Genomic DNA, 18364 nt, shown 5'->3' with positions numbered 1-18364 from the left:
GACTTAGAGCTCTTGTTGACTACCTTTCTTGAGAGATAAGATTTGCCTGAACCCATGCTATGATATGATCATGTTACACAACACAGAAGGAGGGCTGCAATAAATATGACTCTGAAACAAAGTTGTTGGGCCAGGCTACACAACAGGGCCACAACATGAAGTGAACAAATTGCCATGTTTGCCAGTGATCCTTAGCCATTGTGGACTATTTCGTGTAGGAGTTCACATTTATTTGTCTGTTTATTTTCAAGATTTGGGGGTTTTGTGAGGCTTATGTGTTCAAAACATAATTTATGGCCTGTAACTTCTCCATCTCTGTTTTACTGAAATTGACTTCAAGGAGTCTGTTAAAAATGCGAATACAACACACACAATGACAAAAGGGCATGATTTATTATTTATTTATTTATTTACTTTGCTTATATACCGCTGTATCTCAAGCCCGAAGGCGACTCACAGCGGTTCACAAACAGTAGAAACAGTAGAAACAGCAGTGGTTCCATACAACATATAACAATTGACTTAACACATTATCCATAAATTACCAATAAGCAATTACAATGCACAATTATTACAAAAAACAACCGTACCCAATCTTCTCATCACCCAAGCGTAGTCCAGATTCGTCATCCATTGTTCCATTCCTATGTTCCATTACCAGATTGCACTAAATTACTCAAACGCCTGCACAAACAGCCAGGTCTTCACCTTTTTGCGGAATACCATTAGAGATGGTGCTAGTCTAATGTCCGTAGGAAGGGCGTTCCACAGCCGAGGAGCCACCACCGAGAAGGCCCTATCTCTCGTCCCCGCCAGCCGAGCTTGAGAAGCAGGCGGGATCGAGAGCAGGGTCTCCCCGGAAGATCTCAAACTCCTGGTGGGTTCATAGGCAGAGATGCGGTCAGATAGGTAGCTTGGGCCGGAACCGTTTAGGGCTTTAAAGGCCAACGCCAGCACTTTGAATTCAGCCCAGTAGCAGATCGGTAGCCAGTGGAGTTGGCGCAACAGGGGGGTTGTATGCTCCCTGCGCTCCGCTCCTGTTAAAATCATGGCTGCCGAGCGTTGGAGTAGTTGGAGCTTCCGAGCTGTCTTCAAAGGCAACCCCACGTAGAGAGCGTTTATCATATTGAAAAGCCAAGGTAGCAACAATTAACCACTGCTTTCAGTATAATAGCAAGCAAAAGAAAGTATAAGCAATCTTACTATGAACTTTCAGTTTTATGTTTTACACCGCCATGCCTCCAGAATGAATTGTTTAAATTATAGGTTTATTCCAAAAGATTAACAAATTTGGGAACTAATTTTGTCACACAGCTAATTGTTATAATGTTTTCCTTGCTTCCTGCATTCTTTAAACCCTATTCTCTAAGTGGGATTTCTGATGCTAGAAACCTGATAAAAAGACACCATTTCACCCCGCAGTGTCTTTGACATGAACATATTGTGATCAGAGGCTTGATCGGGCAACAAAGCAAAATTCCTGTAGCATGAAAAGTTCCTTCTATATCTGCCTCACTATGCCCTCCCTAAGAGCTGGTTTATTGTGAGACTATAAATTATTAATGCTGACGGAACTCAGAAATGTTAGTTAAAAGGTATCAAATCCCTGGTACACAAAATGAAAAGCAAAATAAGCCATTTGGAACAAGAGTGAATCCCAGGTACAAACAAAAGAAGAAAATTTAGCACCAACAAAAACAGAGCAAGGCCAGAATGCAAAACACTGCTCCATCAGTGCTTTTATACAAAAAGAACAACACTATTCCTTATTACCAAGTTTCCTTTCCACAAGAAAGATGGCCATTTGACACACAAAATTTGAACTTCTCATCAACCTCAAAGACAGCAGAGTAGTGAACACTTTGCCTTGAAACAATAAGCAACAACAGAAATGCTCACAAAACGAGCAGATCAGACAGTGGATAGCAATACAGAGACATGTAAATAAACAGGTAAGAACTTGTTTCTGGTACATAAGGGTTTTATTACATGCAGACAAGAAAAACAGAGAAAATGAATATACACATTATATACAATTCTGCTGTTGCTGGAATTGCCTCAGTTATCTCTTAAGAACAAAAGGTTTTAGAAAGTACAAACACCTTGTGATCCTTGGATTGGCAGCAGTTGCCTACTCTATGATATAATCAATCAAATTCATAATAATTTGCAGTGTTGTTTGAATTTTCAAACAGGTGACAATTGTATTTTTCTGACTCAGAAAGAACAAATGTTCAAGAATTAACCTTAACATATGGGGGCTATGTGTGGTAAGGACATCAACATGCATGAAAGCCCTGAAACATCTTACAAAAGTTTATTAGTATAGCAGTAATACATGGCTGAGGAAATAATTAAGGATATTTCTAAATCACCCAGTAAGCAAAGTGCTCTACAAAGTACAAATATCTCAGTTAAGCCTTTTAGGCCTTGTCTCACCTGAGCAGATGTGAACATCTGATGGAATTTTTTGCTGTTCTCTGTTCCCACAAATGCTTTCAATGTACAGAACCACATTTTGCAAAAATGTCTATTACAAAAGACATGCACATTGGGTTAATGTTTACGTATTTATATGTTTTGGCATATGCAGAATACGCAAAGCACTGTATCCAGAAACTGGATATGGCTGTAGTAATTACAGCTAGCTCTATATGTCAGTGTTGTATTTCTGGCACAAGAAATTTCTGGTATTTCTCTTTAACCTTTTCCTGATAGAAATAATAAATTAACGTCTGCAAGAAGAATGCAAAAGCATAACTTTCAGTTATACTAAAGGCAATGTACAGGAATCTACTCTGATGCCAAGCTATTCATCGTAACAAATAAGTGATTTAAAATCAATCATGTTTGCCCATCTTAGTTCAATTAGGCTTATTTCCAGGTGTGTCCTTAACACTATAGTATAACCATGCAAATAAAGTTCACGAACATACTCATATGACACATAAATATCTCCGTTTAAATAAGTTTGGACAAATGTGGGTAAAGCTCCTAGTTTGTCTCATCGCTGGTTATGCTGAAGACCTGAAGGGTGCTGAAGTACAAAAACATCTTTGCTCATGCTACTTTATAATTTATTTATTTATTGTTTCTTTACTTTGCTTATCCTAATTTATGGTGTTGGCATAGACTCCATGTTTTTCAGCTCTTTACACTTTACTGTGATGCAAAGCTATATATTTATATCTACGGTTTCAATATTTAATAACTCCTTCATTACTAATACCAAGCCTTCCTGGCATCCTCTGCCATCTATTTTTCTTTTGCTCAGTAGCAACTGGCCAACAAATACAAACTGACAAACATAGGCATTTACATTTTAACTTTCTGCATTGACAGTAAAGTTGACATTTAACTTTCTGCATTGATTAGTAAGAATATCCCTATTTCAAATTAATATGGAAGTAACTTTATTTTAAACTTTTTATACCTTTTGCTTAAATTGGTGTGTTAATAACCTTGAGGAAAAATTCAATAACCCCTATAATTCCACTCTGTTTAGATGATCAGGTTGGATAGGGTACAATTAAGAAAGGAGTAATCGTCATTTCATGTTGCTTGTGATAACTTTTTTTTGACATAAGACAAAAGTTCATCGCAGGAAAAACTCATAATTAGACCACAGATATGTTTACATGCATTCCAAGCATCTGATAATCCAGCCATTCCAAATGTCATGGGCTAAGTCCAGTGACCAAAGCAGTTAAATACATACACATACACACACACACACAGATCTTTTGTACATGGAACATGAAGAGAAGGCAAGGCAAACAATACTTCAAGTATTCTCCTTTTTATATTTAAATTCAAATAAGTTCAAATAATTTTTTCTAGATTAGTATAGTCAGTTCTGTCATCTCCTGATCTTGTTTACAGCACTAGGAACACACACACACACCACTCCAAGAACAGTATGTAACTCGGAAGTATAGCAATTCCATCAAGAACAGTCTAAGAAGATCAAGCTATATTATGAGCCAGCTGGGATCCCTTTGGGAGAAGAGCAGGATATAATAAATGAAATATATATAAAAAAGAAAGATGTCAACATTTACCAGAAGCCTACATTAGAAGTCCAAACTGTTAAACTCCATGCACCAATTAATAATTGTATTCCCCATGCACCTGGTATGTGCTGATATAATGTCGCATTAGTGTCATACTCAGAGACTGTGTCACTGACACTTCAAACAGCTTTATGAGAAATTATTTTGTAGAATGAGATATATAAAACATACAGACAGGTTCACCACCAGTATACCTGAACAATTTCACTTTTACGCCAACCAACATTTTTTGAATCAGAAATTCAAACAACCCCAGGAACAGGCCTAAAACGAAGACACCAAGATATTTTTTTTTGGTTCGGCTGTCTAATTTATTCAATAAAGGGTTTATCTGAGAAATCAAAAGTCTCAATCTGAAGTATGGAGATCTTAAGCATGGAGTGCAATCCTAACTTCAATAGCATTGTCATTCCAGAATTAGTGAAGCAAAATCTCCTTTTTCCTCTTTAATCCTCAGAGCTACCCAAAAGCTACAGAAGGTCAGTAGAAATTAGGGATTATTTCCTCCCACATCTGCTAATTTTGCTGTTCTGGCACTAGAAGTTTATGGTTGGATCATGCCGATAGTAATTAGGTATTACAGATTGTGGACAAGCCCTTGGATTACTACTAGGATACAATGAATTAATTTCCCTCTTCCCTCTAACATAGTACAATATATCCATAACAGAGAGGAGGAAAGGGAAGGTAACACTGAATAACGGTAAATCTATTATTGTTCTTGAAAGCTTTTTCACATGCCAGTGCACGGTAATGGAAGAAAAATGTTTATCAAAATTGAGAAATACTGTTTGAAAGTGATTTCACAATTGCTAAAATCAATAAGGATTCATACTATCACGCACACAAGAAAACAATAACAAGGGACTATAAGAACCGCTCTAGACACCAGAGTGGAGAGGGGAGTGTTACTTTTATGGGCATGATAAATATTGTATATTCTTGTGTATAATTCTAGAATTTTAAATCAAAAATTGACCTAAAAAACGTGTTCAACATATCCATGGGCTAATGTAAGCACTGCAACTTAACACTTATATATATATATTTAAAAATAATACTTTTCTCTAAGTAAAGTGGTGAAAGGCGAGAGCTTAGACCAAGCCCAGTCAACTTTAAGGAAGCACTGACTCCCTCTATATTCTTTGCTTTTTGAAATGCCTGGACATCTAATACAGTGAAAGAGGTGGCATGGGGCAGCTGACCTCCTGATGTGATGCTGGCATTTTTCTCTCCCTGTGGAACAATCCTCAACTAATCCACAGGGCATATCACAATTCATAATATTAGCCTCAAAATATAAGTTTATACATGAGGTCAATTTATACACAAGTATATAGGTTAGGCACCCAAGGTAGTCAAACTGAACAAACACACAAACACCACTAACTCAGAAGCTCCAGAGGCAGTTTCAGTTATTTAAAATTATAGTTTGGGTTGGTATAAAATAATCAAAACAAGGATGAAAGACATCTGTTGACAAAAAATGACTATGGATTACGGCAGACAGTCTCCAGAGAGTTTTGGTTACTACTAAGAAATGCTGAGGCATCATTACTGTGTATTTGGAAAACAGTATTCATGACACCAGCAAAATCTTCTATTGCTGGAACAGCCAAAACCAATCTACAATCTACAATCACTGGTTTTCCATAAGTTATGATATATCCAAATTATGCAAAACATTATATAAATACTTACCATTACTTGCACAATTGAGAAACCCAAGAACTTGCATTTGCTCATGTGGGGTCTGAAATCCTTGGATGGAAAGTTTTATCAGATTCCCTTGCTGTAACTGTGCTTACAGCTACGTCTACTGCTCTCTGTTCTCTCCTGGAAAATCTCTAAACACCCAGCAGTTCTCAAATTTCATAGCAGGCAAAAACCAAAACACACCCTTGCTTCAAAAACAATTTACACACCTTTTAATGATAAGAGGGGAAAGGGCGAAAGCAGAAAAAGTTTTAGTTACTAGAGAAACATTTTACTCTTTCATTATGAAAGTGCTTATTCTTGGGAAATCTTATTGCTCATACAAAAGTGGATTGCCTTCTGAAAACAATGAAGAAAAAACAAAACTGGATCTTTCAACTCGGCTGAATTTTCACTTTGTTATGCAGGACATGACTCAGTCCTGAGAAGCCTGCAGCTCCCACGCCACACAACTTTTGGACATATTTCCACACTCAGAATACACAACCATTTCTGGCTGCTTTGGGGCTACCAAATAACCAAGGATCGAGAGCAGTTGAGGCGCTAAGCACCATATTAGGACAGCTTGTCTATGCAGATGTCAACAAGTATTGGGACAACGAGGTTCAAGTCATGGAAAGGAACAACCAAAGGACTACCAGCTTGTGCTAAAACTCAGCCATGACAAGTACAGTGAGGTCTTCAAAGCCATCAGCATCACCAACAATTAGAATGTTTTGATAAAAATCCTCATGCAGTAAAAAAGAAGAGAACCAAGCATGATTAAGATCCTGGAAAGCCTCTGAGGAAGGCCAATATATTCAACCTTCTAGACATAGTCACACATCCATCTTGGTCTTTGAGTAGGTCAAGAACACAGATTTTAATTACACCAGATACTCTCATACTTCAGCATGGGATTCTACATGTACAAAATCTTTTTCCAACTTCCCTCACCTTACAACTTTATTGCACAAGCCCCTGCCTGTCCGGGTTTACTATTTCATTACTCTGTCAAGATATTGGCTGTTGTTGATGTTATTTTATTATCTCAGTCACTACCTCTGACCTCACTACCTCTGAGGATGCTTGCCATAGATGCAGGCAAAACATCGGGAACATATAGCCCAAAAAACCTACAACAACCCAGTGATTCCGGCCGCGAAAGCCTTCGAGAATACATTATTTAATGTTGTTTATTATGTTGCTTTTATAAATTTTATTGTGTTATGTTTTTATCTTTGAATCTATGTTTAACCGGACTAGACCCTATGTAAGCCACCCCGAGTCCCTTTGGGGAGATGGTGGTGGGATACAAAATTTAAGTTATTATTATTTATTATATTATTATGAAGGCACTGGATTATTACTACAGCACAAACATGCATCAAGATGTCAAGCCACATAAAAGGATCCTCAACCATGAGCACCGACTGAGGTCTTACAGAGTTCTACTACCTGAAACAGGAATATGATGTTCAGTGGCCTCCCAGTACTTCCCAAAGCTTTTGCTGGACTATGAGATGTACAACTACCAAGAGCATTTCTTCCATTGAAATGACAAAAATGACAAGCTGCTGCAGATCACCAAAGTTATAGGCACAAAGGACCTCTACGACTACATTGGGAAGTATAACATTAATACCCTATATTTCGTTTCTTGATTCACTTTCTTTTTACTTTTAATGTAACTTTTATCACTTTTTAAAAATAACACTAATGTTAAAAAGAGAAGTACAACATTGAACTGGACCCCTGCTTCAACTACATCCTTGGCAGATATTTCCCAGAAACAGTGGGAGCACTTTGTGCGCAGTGAGAACCAGCACCTGAACAGCACAGAAGGCACTGGGCTTTCTGAACAAGCTGCTGCACTACAACCACAAAACATGACACATGGCCCACAAAGCCATGGAACATTCTTATTTCTTTCCTACAGTTAAGCATCCAGCCAGAATGGGCTCCTCCATCATGTTTTTGTCAGCCAACACTGTCAGGTCCTCCAGAATGTTGACAGAGATTGCCTCCATGTCTGCATTTCAGCCTATCAGCAACCTGGTCACATTCTTGCTCATCAAGTTCTCTCCCAAAGCCCTGGGCTTGCTAGCCCCGGTCACTGCAGAGTACCGCCTTGATCTCAACATCTCCATTGTCGGGGTTCGGAGCACTGCCAAGAACGCTGCATGCTATCCCCTTTTCCCTTCCTCCTGCCATGCAGGGGCCCCAAAGTGGGCCCAAAGTACAGGCGGGGGACTGCATTCTGGCCAGGGAGGGAAGGAAACCATATCTGGAATCTGAACATTACTTTTTGTTTGGTTACTTTGCCCAAGAACCAAGGCCAGGCTGCTGCTGCTGCTCCTTCTTTGTTCTCCTCGTCTTCCACTTCTCTGTGCAGCAAAAGAAGCAGATTCTGGGCCAAGTCAACATTTTAAATTTTAAAAAAGGAAATCCACATTTTTAATGACATGATTGTTTATATTCAGGAAAAATTGTTACACATGACTGTTTTTTCATGCAAAAATAAGCCAAATCCAGTAATGTAAGAAGGAAAACTTGAATCTGTAAATAATTAAGCCGGAAGTACCCAACATAATACCTGTGGGCACGTAAAAGTCACCAAGGGCTAACTTGCTGTTCAAAGCTAAATTTGTTAATGCCAGACTCTACCTACAGAAAGTCTTTATGGACATTCAATACCTTCATGCCTACTCCAAGTTTTACTTGCTCTTTTATTCACAGCTCACAACAAATTCCATTGACAACAGAAGAGAGAATACTCTCTCCCCCATTCTGGAAGACACCTTCGTTTGATGTCAGGAGTTGATCAGCATGTATTAAGCAGATGCTAGCTCTCTATGTTTACTTCAAACATCAATTCAGCCTTATTGAGATGGTAACCTGCAGGGAGGAAAATAGGGGAGCCTCAAACCCTTGTATAACCGAGATACAAGGCAACATATTCTGGAACTTTTCCACCCATCCATTTTGAGAAGCACTAGCCTTCTCCGCCTTTCCGCATCATTTTTGTCCACAAAATGCATTGTTTGACAAAACCACATAGTTTAATTCGAAGACACTTTTTTGTCTTACCACATGGGAAATGTTTGCTGATCTATAATAAATACAGACATACTTATATATATACATAAGTACTGTGTGTAGCCATGGTTGATCAGATGCTATCAGTAAAACAGTGTTCTTTTTAACTCGGGCCCTATTTTAAAATATAATTTTGTACTTTTTGAAATGTACATATTGTTGATGACAATGCAGATGAAAAAATATAATTACTATATATGTATCATAGTAGTCAGAAGGAGCATTTCAGCTGCAAAATAGGGAATCATTATGATATTCAACAATGGGGGGAGGAAAGAACACCTATTCCTGTTTGTCCACTGTTATTATCTAGCCTCATGAGATGTTAGTGTTTTTAGTGAGGTAGATTCACGTATCATCACAATTCTTCATCACCACCCCTCAGAAAATCCTTACTGGTTCCCATGACTTCTCTCAGGAGAATTCCCTCCAGCCTACACTTCGCCTCCCTCCTACTCCAGGGAGTTTCCTATGAGATACTGCCTTAAAAAGACAGTCTGTCTAGAAGTTACTTATCATTTTATTCCCTTTCATTTGTTCCTTTTTATTATTTTAAACTTTAGTAACAACTTATTTTTGAAACTTGGATTGGATGAGATATTTTCCTTAGCATATGAGCAGTCTCTCTTGCATGCCAGATCATTAGTACATATGACATTCTGGTGTAAAGGAAAGTAAAATCCTTTAGAGATTTTCTGGGGAGAGTTCCTCTTGACAAACTGATTTAGAAGTCAGAATCAAGAGGAAAATAATGACACAACATATGGATAAAAGAATATTGTATAGAGTCCTGCCTAGCAGAATTGGTACACATATCTTCCAAAGAAGTTCTGTTGCTAATGTTATTTTTCTGATTTCCAAAGTGAGCATATTGTCTCTAACAGTAATCAGAGAACAAAAATCCTGCTATTATAAATAGTACTTGGGAATCTAAATCTAAACTCTACGAAGATCATCCTTATGTTATCCCTATCCATACTGATATACTTGAAAAATCCGTCAACAGCTTTAATACATACCAGCTGGGTGAAATATTTAAACGAGATTTATCTAGGGAATCCTAGAGTACCATGATATGTAACAGGGGAAAAAAATTAAGTTATTTTCTGCTAGACGGCAAAGCTGAATAGGTAATCTATTCAAATGGATATGTTCATTCAAAGGAAGACCTACAAGCCACTTTAAACACCTTCCCAGAAGCATATGAAAAGCTTGGCCTCTTACTGAACATCAAGAAAGCCAAAGTGCTCTACCAGGAGACACCAGACAATTCCTCTGCAATGCCAGCAATACATTTCCACTACCTAGGCAGCCACCTCTCCACAAAAATTTACACTGAAATATAACACCATCTGAACTATGCAAATACAGCATTTTCTCAAATGAAGCAGTTAATGTTTGAGGATTGGGACATTCATAGATCCTTGTTTATAAAGCGATTGTCTTCCCAACTCTACTGTATGTTTGTGAAACATAGACCATCTACAAATGTCACTCTCAACTTCTGGAATGATTCCATCAGTGTTACCTTCGAAACCGACAAACATCAGCATTCTGGAAGAACTTATGACCACATGCATTGAAGTGATGATTCTCTGCCATCAACTTTGCTGGGCCAGCCACTTTGTCCGAATGCCTCATCACAGTCTCCCCAAAGTGTTTATTCTACTCTCAGCTCAAGAACTAAAAACAGAATGTTGGTGGAGAGTAAAAGAGATTTAAAAGTGAGCTTAAAGCTAACCTAAAAAAATTTGGAATCAACACTGAGAACTAGAGCATTCTACCTGGAGATAAGCTGTTACAATAGTGCTATGGATTTTGAAGAGGCACAATAATAATAATAATAATAATAATAATAATAATAATAATAGTTTATTTGTACCCCGCTACCATCTCCCCAAGGGACTCGGTGCGGCTTACATGAGGTCGAGCCCAAATACAACAATACAGACAATAAACAACAATACAAGCAGTTAAAAATAAAAAAAAACGTAAGCAGTAAAATATACAACATTATCACTAAGACAACACACAATTAAAAACAGTGGGAAGGCCAAATGTAAAGTTAAAATTGGAAATAATGTTGGGACCTGGACGAAAGGAGATAGGGTGTTTGTAAAGGGCGTTCCACCAGACCTAAAGAAATGTAAAGTGCTTTGGAGGACAAAGTGCTATGAGATCATTATTCCGGGAAGGCACACTGGAACAGCTACGTCTTCAAGCTCCTCCTGAAGACTGCCAGAGTTGGGGCCTGTCTGATGTCTTAGGGAGTGCGTTCCAGAGTCGAGGGGCCACCACCGAAAAGGCCCTCTCTCTCGTCCCCACCAACCGCACCTGTGATGCTGGTGGGATCGTGAGCAGGGCCTCTCCGGATGATCGAAGGGATCGTGTGGGTTCATATATGGAGATGCAGTCACGCAGGGTAAAAGGGAGAAACATACCAAAAGGAAGAGGGCACCTCACGCAAACCCTTGTTGAGACCACCTTCTATCTGGAAATCTCTGTGAAAGATCATGCGGATCAAGAATAGGTCTCTACAGTCATTTATGGACCCACTGCCAAGGCTACTCTTGGAAGACAATAATAACTGGCAATGAGTGATGGCCTATGAGGAAGAGAAGGAGGATACAGAGATGTATATTTAATACAGATAGTGTAGCTTTCCATTATAATATGTAATATCTTCATAAATAATTAACAACGGCTTGACTATAATAGGCATTCCTGTACATCATTGCTGTTTTGACATACACAATACATGTACTACGTACAATTTGGTAATCCATTTCCATTCAGAAAATTCTAGCCATTCTAAGACTGAAGAGTCCTTCTGCTTCTATCGGAAGCTTTCCTGAAAATGTGTCATTTTCAGAAAATGACTGTTGGCTATGGGTAGAACCTGACATGTTAGTCCCCTGCCCCCATATCTTTGTACATTCCTACAAGTTCTGCTTCATTAGACATTTATTTCTTTTGAAAACTGTATAAAAGCATCAGACATTTACTAGAAAATCACTGACACACTTCTTAAGAGAAAAAGCACCTTTTTTAAATAAACACAATCTGACAGTCTGTAAAGTCAAATAAGCAGGGTGAGGACCTTAGAGGATTAGTGGAAACAACGAAGCAAGCAAATAAGTGGATCCCTAGAAACATATCAGTTGCTGCTTCAGTGGTCCCGACTTCCAAGTGTGCACTTCTGATATGCAAGACATTGAAGTTAGCTGTTTTAAAGAAAATAAATAGAAGGAAAACACTGGGTCAGGTGTCCAGTGCTGTACCATTTCCAAGTTCAATACCTTTAATCAAAGTTAATTTGTTACTCAAATTAATACCACCAACTTTGAACTGAAGGAAAACATAGACTTACAAACAGTACAGTCAGTAATGCTTTTAATAGCACTATTACTTTCAAAAAGTGTGATCTTTACCTTCCTTACATGCTAGATCTAGTTTTCTTACAATCTAGGTTACTAGAAACCTATCATACTAGGGTTTTACTCATGTATATGTGTTCGGCTTAACCTCCATTATACATATGTATATTAGAAATGTGGGCACATTACATGATTGCAAAGCACTCCAAATGTATTACATTAATCTCAGGGAGAGAGAAATTCATCTCTAAATTAAGCTATCTCTTTCAAACTGAAACACATTGCATAAAAACATTTAAGGATTTTTGTCCAAATTTCTTTAAAAACTAATTTTCATGGTCCTTATTTTATTTTTTATTTATTTACAGTATTTATATTCCTATGCTTATGATATACTTATCAATTTTATCCAATATCGACTAAATATTGTGGTAATTGGGTTGTTGTAGGTTTTTCCGGGCTATATGCCCATGTTCTAGAGGCATTTTCTCCTGATGTTTCGCCTGCATCTATGGCAAGCATCCTCAGAGGTAGTGAAGGATGCTTGCCATAGATGCAGGCAAAACGTCAGGAGAAAATGCCTCTAGAACATGGCCATATAGCCCGGAAAAACCTACAACAACCCAGTTATTCCGGCCATGAAAGCCTTTGACAATACATTGTGGTAATTGTAAAGTTGTGCCCTATTTTCGAATTACAATAGCTTTATTATCATTGTGCTATTGAACAATGAAATTAAATGCCTTCTCCAACACACACCACAAAACTACACACCCATCCCTCCACACCCCAACCACCACCAAACAGCCCCCAATGCCACATCAGTGTAAAACCATAGAATTCAACACAGCCCCAGCTCTAGGATAAAAGCTATCTCTCAGTCTGTGTGTCCTTGTCTTTGTCACCCTGTACTGTCTGCCAGATGCCAATAAATCAAAAATAGAATATGCTGGGTGAGAAGGATTCCCAAGAATGCTCTGAGCTTTCTTAACGCTGCAAGACCTATAAAATTCTTCCAAAGAGGGGAAAGTACAACCAATTATTCTCTGCGCAGAAGTGGTGACCCTTTGGAGCACCTTCCTATCTGCCACTGTGGAGTTACCAAAACAACATGGACCCCCTCTTAACCAACACTGCCATATAGATGTCCCAGGTCTGATCTTCCTTAACAGTGACACCCAGGAACTTAAAACTGTCCACCTCCTCCACTTGGTCTCCGCTGATGACCAAGGGCTGAATTTCTGGTCTGTTCTATAAGCTCCTTGGCCTTAATGATGTTATGAACCATATTGTTCCTGCACCAAGAGAGCAGCCAATCCACCTCATCCTGATAAGACAGGGATAGGAAATGGGGCACATGTGTACATGCCCCACTGACCAATATTTGGCAGCAAACCTCTACATGATATTTAAGGGCTCACCTAGACTGACAGCTAGTACTAATTCAATCATTTCAATGTTGCTTTTGTTTGCTTCTTCCCATTTCACATCTACACATGGTCCTTTAAAAAATGCACAGCTTCTTCTTTCACATTAGAGAGTTTCCCCAACATCTTAAACGGAACAAAGAATCTTAACAATCACTTTCTCACATCTTCTTTTCCTCTTTTCTCAGCCTCTCTCCTTCCCATACACGTAGAGTAGTTTTGAAAAACAGTGGGAAACTATAAGGATGGTCTTTTCCCCTTTTCTGCCTTTATGGGCACATGTGGGTATGCGCGGGGGGGGGGGGTGCAAATTCAAACAAAAATGTGCAGAAGATGAGTAAAATAAATGACTGGCAAACTGAAAATGCTCCTCTCGTTTCTATTAATTTTAACCTTAGTGTTTCAATATCGACATTTAAATGGCCTGTGAAGGCTTCCTTAAACTAAACACATAAAACACTTGGCTCTCCATGGATGATCTATATGTCACTAAAATGTTTTTGAATCTTGTCCATCCTCTTTTGTCACTTATTAAAGACTTTAGCCCTACTTTTAAACACCTTTACAGTTATTAAAATCGGACAGACCCCAAATTACAAAAAAAGATAGGCTCTGTGGGTTTGTTTTTAAGTCAAATTTATACGTAAGTCAGAACAGGTACATTTTAAGTGCAACTCCAGCCAAACATATACATATACATATCTAAGCTTTGGATAGCATAGGGATAGCATAGGGAAGGTTTAGCACCCCAGTGGTAATTGATTTGCTGTCCCTGATCAGAAGATTTCAGCTCACTTTCTGTTCCTGTGATAATTGGATTTTGAAAAAATTGACTTGTTGTGGAAACAATTATTGGCGAGAAAGCTTCAGTGGAGATACCTTTTCCCCATGATAATAATTCTTTCAGGAGTGAATTTCCCTTCCTAGAATTCTGTCACTTCCTGTTGTTTCAAACCCATGTTTGTAACTCAAGGACTGCCTGTACATTAACATCACAATCTGTCCTCTTGAGTGGATGCAGCCTAAAAGATCTGGCTAATTCCCAACTCTAAGCTTACTTTATGTAGGTGGCTTATCCTAAGCATATATCCATAGACCCTCTGAAGAGGCCAGCCACAGATGCATTTGAAACATCAGTAGAAAATGCTGCTAGAACACAGTTTCTCAACCTAGGGGTCGGAACCCCTCGGGGGGTCACAAAGGCGTGTCAGAGGGGTTGCCAAAGACCACCAGAAAACACAGTATTTTCTGTTGTTCATGGGGGTTCTGTGTGGGAAGTTTGGATCAATTCTGTCATTGGTAGGGTTCAGAATGCTCTCTGATTGTAGTTGAACTCCAAATCCCAGCAACTGCAAATCCAAATCCCAAGTTCAATGCCCACCAAACCCTTCCAGTATTTTCTGTTGGTCATGGGAGTTCTGTGTGCCAAGTTTGGTTCAATTCATAGAATCATAGAATCATAGAATCAAAGAGTTGGAAGAGACCTCATGGGCCATCCAGTCCAACCCCCTGCCAAGAAGCAGGAATATTGCATTCAAATCACCCCTGACAGATGGCCATCCAGCCTCTGCTTAAAAGCTTCCAAAGAAGGAGCCTCCACCACACTCTGGGGCAGAGAGTTCCACTGCTGAACGGCTCTCACAGTCAGGAAGTTCTTCCTAATGTTCAGATGGAATCTCCTCTCTTGTAGTTGAATTCCATCGATGCTCTTTGATTATAGGTGAACTATAAATCCCAGCAACCACAACTCCCAAATGACAAAATCAATCCCCCAACCCCATCAGTATTCAAATTTGGGTGTATCAGGTATTTGTGCCAAATTTGGTCCAATGAATGAAAATACATTCTGCATATCAGATATTTACATGACAATTCATAACTAGTAACATTACAGTTATTAAGTAGCAATGAAAATAATGTTATGGTTGGGGGTTACCACAACATGAGGAACTGTATGAAGGGGTCGTGGCATTAAGAGGTTGAGAAACACTGTGCTAGAATATGGCCATACAGCCCGGAAACCACACAACACCCCATGTATCCATAGCATAGTGAGTTTAAAAACAGATAAAAGTTTCACTTGGAATCACAGAATTCTGTACAACACCCCTGCAAAGATTTCTTTTTTTTAAGCATGTACAGGATCAGCCTTCAAGACCACCATTCTAATACTGGGTAATCATCTCCAAGAAAACTGTTAAATGGTGTGTGTCTGTGTGGTTGGAAAATGGTTGACATGTACACTTTTTAAAATGAAAATACCCTATTTAGTATGTTTCCTTGCCATATTTGTACTTGCTTTTCTAAATTTTAATAGTGTGGTCATGAATAGAACCCACAAGGGGAATTATGTTGCAGTGTTTGATCCAAGAAGATGCTGTACTCTATTCTGTAAGTTATTTACCCAAACAAACTAATGACTACACAGTTGGCTGATGACTCACTTAATCTGTTACGTGTGGAGTATTCAGGAGAACAGGAGGCTGCAGTTCACAAAGCAGCCCAAATAAAGCCATTTCTAGATGACATCATGACATGTTTTGAGTCCTTTCCAACAGTAAACTCAAACGAACAGAATAAAAAAATCTACATGTGAAGTCTGGTGAATACAAGTAACAAAGACAAAAAATGAAGTTTCAGTGGAATTTAGTTTTGGGCTATTTTTGTCTATTTAGTTATTGACTATTTCTGAGTCTCTTATAAGCTAAAAATGTAATTCAGAAGTTCTCAAAAGGGAGAAAATGACAGTGCAGTGAGTCATAACAGCTCTGTGGACAGGTCACTCAATCTGGGCGCAACACTAGACAAGAAAGTGAAAGCTAAGAACCACTTCCCTATTCCACAATTTGGGGAAAAAAGGATGAACGTGCAAGACATGCCTCAAATTGCCACTATCAGAGAAGTATAAAATACAGAAGATTCACAATATATCTTGTCTTCAAATCCAAACCAAGACAAATGAATTAGGACCGCTTCCCTTTGGGACATCGAACAATTTGTCTTAAAATATCTCAATTATAGTATTTGATGATACAAAACATACTTGAAATTGGAATGCCTGCATTTATTATGAGACAGTCATTCTCAGAGGGTTGTCTATCTCATATGTTCCTACAGGCAGGCTCCTTGACCAAAGAAAAGGGGACGGATTCCTCCCCTTTCATGAAAATGCCTGGCATCTTCCTTTCACTGGAGCAGCCCTGATGCCAAGTTTGTGTTGGAGCCACATATTTTTGTTTCTTTGTTTTTAGTGATACTTGCTTTTCAGACTCCAGCTAATCATCATGCCGCTTGGCCCACCAAGGACACAGATATAGTGTTCAAAAATCTAAGCAACCTATATGTTTGGACAGTTCTGACCTTCAGTTACAAAAGTGAACAAAATAGGTTTGAATATGTAACCTTAGTCTAAACAGATACTTTTAGATGTCAGATTGTGTCAGCACATTAAATTCCTTGCTAAAATCCAACTGTTATTTAGTATGATACTGACATAAAAAAATATAACCTGCTACCTTCTATAGTAACATCAAGACCTCTATTTATTTCTAGGACAGAAAAAATATTTGGTGCATGATGTAAACACCCCCCCCCCCACACACACACACAAATCAGAAATTTTATTTTTGCTACAATTGTGGAAAAAAATAACACAAAACATACTGTACAATTCAAGCCTGATGACGCAGTCATTTGTACAGGATATGGCTAGGACTAAAATCATGCATCAATCAATAGTATTTACATATTTATTCACAATATTATTTCAGATACGCTGGAAAAATGTGGGCTAAACCAGTGTTGCTCAAGTAGTAGTCCCTGGACTACTTAGTATAGTCTTGGAGTTTATTTATTATTTTAGGTCATCGGTATTCACCTTCCAAGCTTACATCAGCTAACAATAAAGAGTATAATGGAGGAAGAATGACATTTATTTTATTTATTTATTTATTATTTGAATTATATGCCGCCACTCCCCCGGCGCTTGGAGCGGCTTACAAGAACAGGCAAAAATCGAACTCAATTTAAAAACTATATAAAAACAATCAGAGATCAAAGGCCCTTCGAAATAGATGTGTTTTGTGACATGCAAAACAGGAGGTTTTATTTTTTTTAATTAAAAATCTGTTTATATAACATTTGTTTTAAAGCTTTGACATATAATTATTTAGTAATCCACTAATGAACTGCATTAAATGAATTATGATTGTTGTTCATTCGTTCAGTCGCTTCTGACTCTTTGTGATCTCATGGGCCAGCCCACACCAGAACTCCCTGTCGGCCGTCACCACCCCCAGCTCCTTCAAGGTCAAGCCAATCATTTCAAGGATACCATCCATCCATCTTGCCCTTGGTTGGCCTCTCTTCCTTTTTCCTTCCATTTTCCCCAGAGTAATTGTCTTCTCTAAGCTTTCCTGTCTTCTCATTATGTGGCCTAAGTACTTCATCTTTGCCTCTAATATCCTTCCCTCCAGTGAGCAATTGAGCATTATTTCCTGGAGTATGGAATGGTTTGATCTTCTTGAGGTCCAAGGCACTCTCAGAATTTTCCTCCAACACCACAATTCAAAAGCATCTGTTTTCCTTAGCTCAGCCTTCTTTATGGTCCAGCTCTCACATCCATAGGTTACTACAGGGAATACTATTGCTTTTACTATGCGCATCTTCATTGCCAGTGTAATGTCTCTATTAT

General features: G+C 38.5%; 1 protein-coding gene and 1 pseudogene across 3 annotated transcripts in view; one reads left to right on the top strand and one right to left on the bottom strand.

Moving 5' to 3' along the window:
* The window catches only part of PTK2 (protein tyrosine kinase 2), a 261253-nt gene that overhangs the window by 223928 nt on the left and 18961 nt on the right, over positions 1–18364 (bottom strand). The window contains exon 1 of one of the 3 annotated variants that reach the window (XM_067467263.1): positions 5775–5794. The exons of the other annotated variants lie outside the window; for them this stretch is intronic. The gene's annotated coding sequence lies outside the window, so the exon portion shown is untranslated. Of the gene's footprint in view, positions 1–5774; positions 5795–18364 lie in introns of those variants that run through there. 3 annotated transcript variants of the gene reach the window in all.
* LOC132773536 (casein kinase II subunit alpha-like) lies at positions 4126–16875 on the top strand (annotated as a pseudogene).

Source organism: Anolis sagrei, chromosome 4, assembly GCF_037176765.1.
Source record: "Anolis sagrei isolate rAnoSag1 chromosome 4, rAnoSag1.mat, whole genome shotgun sequence".
NCBI lineage: Eukaryota > Metazoa > Chordata > Lepidosauria > Squamata > Dactyloidae > Anolis > Anolis sagrei.
This window is presented reverse-complemented; position numbering and strand designations above follow the sequence as displayed.